Source organism: Myotis davidii, unplaced genomic scaffold (assembly GCF_000327345.1).
Source record: "Myotis davidii unplaced genomic scaffold, ASM32734v1 scaffold98, whole genome shotgun sequence".
NCBI classification, from domain to species: Eukaryota; Metazoa; Chordata; class Mammalia; order Chiroptera; family Vespertilionidae; genus Myotis; species Myotis davidii.
Window position 1 is genome coordinate 1,896,782 of NW_006294654.1, and position 2,435 is coordinate 1,899,216.

The 2,435-nt window shown below is 40.8% G+C and overlaps 1 pseudogene; it reads right to left on the bottom strand.

The window, feature by feature from the left end:
• Nucleotides 1-668: 668 nt before the first annotated feature.
• Nucleotides 669-1,018, bottom strand: LOC102761615 (annotated as a pseudogene).
• Nucleotides 1,019-2,435: the final 1,417 nt, after the last annotated feature.

Consider the following 2,435-nt stretch of genomic DNA (forward strand, 5'->3'; position numbering starts at 1 on the left):
AGTCTAACAATCTTTGAAATATTTCTCCAAGTATATAACTTTTAAACTGCTAGACTCCGCTATCACCGTCTTCTCACACTTTAGAGAGTTAGTCTTGTCAAAACTGGACTTCAGGGATTCCAAGTCAGTGAAATGATTTCTGGAATACATGGAAGATGTGAATGACTGGTAGAGGTTTTGTTTCAGTTGGTCACCCTGAAATCCAAAGCATTCACTTTCCTCTGACCAGTTCTTTTTTTTTTAATTTAAAAAAATGTTTGTATTGATTTTTAGAGAGAGGGGAAGGGAGAGGGAGAGAAACACTGACGAGTGAGAGAGCAACATCATCGATTGGCTGCCTCCTGCATGCCCCACTCTGGAGATTGAGCCGACAACCAGAAATCCAACTGATGACCTCTTGTTTCCTGTGTCAATGCTCAACCGCTCAGCCATACTGTCTGGGCTGCATTCATTTCTTTAGGGAATGTGGTAAACCTCAGATTACAAAGCCAAGGCCAAAATAACTTTGCAGAATTAGAATGTGTTCAAGAAACCAGTCACTTTAACTGGCTCAGACTTCAACAGGGAGCATTTGTGTTCCTCCAAATGCTTTTCAACTCAGGAAGCCTACACTCGTCTAACATGGGGAAAAAGAATAAATACTCTTGCTTCTGCTCTCAGTTGCTGGGGAGGAAGTTTCTCTCTATACTGACCAACACTATTTCTTTTTTGCTACTCTTTCTCCTCCTCCTTTCCTTGGTTTCCCTTTTCCATGAAGTTTCTTCGGACGTCTCTGCTCATCCTTGAAGTCCCGATGCTCATCTCTGTAGAGGCCATAAAAACTCAGTATCCCCATGAGCACAAAATAAGTGTTGTGATTTGGATACCAGTCATATGTCTCCTTCCTCTTGGCCAAAGGCTGCTCACTAAACAGTTTCACTACTTTCATGGATTTGGAATCAGTAGGCCTGGCAACTTCACCAAGTAGCCGGGCACTTAGGCGAGTCAGGCGCAAGGCATATTCTGAAAGTGAAGACATTTCTGGGGCAGCAGGAGGAAGAGCTCTGAGTGGTGACCTTCCTCTCCCACATGCCCTTCTACCAGAAGCCTGACCAGGTCTTTGGATTACAACTTGGTATTATGTCCCTTGAATAACTCTGAATTCTTTTTCTTATAATGAAAAAGAACTGCTATTCTTAATTACCATATATTGTAATTAAGACTATTAATACATAATGAAATAACTATAATTCTTAATTACTATATTCCTAGTAGACCTGACACATTCAGCATGTTTTCAATGTTTTAATCTAAAAGGAAGAATATCATATTTAATATGTATATATATTTCAGAGAGGAAAGGAGAGGGAGATATAAACATCATGGATGAGAGAGAATCATTGATCGGCTGCCTCCTGAACGTGCCCTACTGGGGATCAAGCCTGCAACCCACACCCCTCTTCTCCCATTGGGGATGAAGGCCTCAACCCTGGCATGTGCCCTGACTGAGAATTCAATTCTGACCTCCTGGTTCATAGGTCAATGCTCAACCACTGAGCCACACTGGTCAGGCAAAAGGGAGAATATCATCTTCAGAAATGCTTTTCTGTTGCTTGGTTTTGTCATAAATGTGGTATTATTATTAAAGATTTGGGTTTTTCTTTATAAAGAATATTTTTGGAGAATTGACTCAGACATTTATTTGATAGTATATGATTAAAGAGAGAGCAGAAGTCTTAGTACAAATGAGTTAAATGCTTCAAAATTGCTGGTTTTATAAAGATGTTTATTTCTGGTAGATGGCACACCTAATCTGTCAGGTAAAGAGCCAGAAAATGGTGCTCATGGCTGAAGGATGGGCAAGGATAACACATCTCCGTTCTGAATTTGATTTTCTCATGGAGAGCCAGGACATGGCATGCTCCCCGGCAGCACCATGATAAAAATTCTAACAATTGGCTACACTTGAGCAGCCACGATTGGGTAAAGGAAACTAGGGAGAGTTCAGGAAAGGTACACGTATCCGTCTAAAAACAGTACATTGTTTACCTCATTCCTTCTCTGAGCTACTGCTTTTCCCCATAATTTCAAACCGATTTTGCTCTACACTTACCCCTTCTGGCCAGCACTCAAAAGTGACCTATCTCAGACACACACTTCCATGAAAATGTGTGTTCCTATGTTGGAGATGATCCAGCTCAGAAGTTACTGAAAACCCTCAACTGTCTCATCCTCATCATAGTCATACTCTAGAAATAATGTAAGAAAGGCACTTATATACTAGTATTTTAAAACTCTGCTTTGAGATTTAAAAATACCTAGAATTCTGGCTTCTGTTGAAAACCTTTCAGGTTTGGCCATGTTGGGCCAGTATTCCCACCTTGGAACAATCAAGTGGAGAGGAGCTAGGCTTGTGTATCTTACACTGAGCTCTTTGGTTTTCTGTAGTCAGTGGT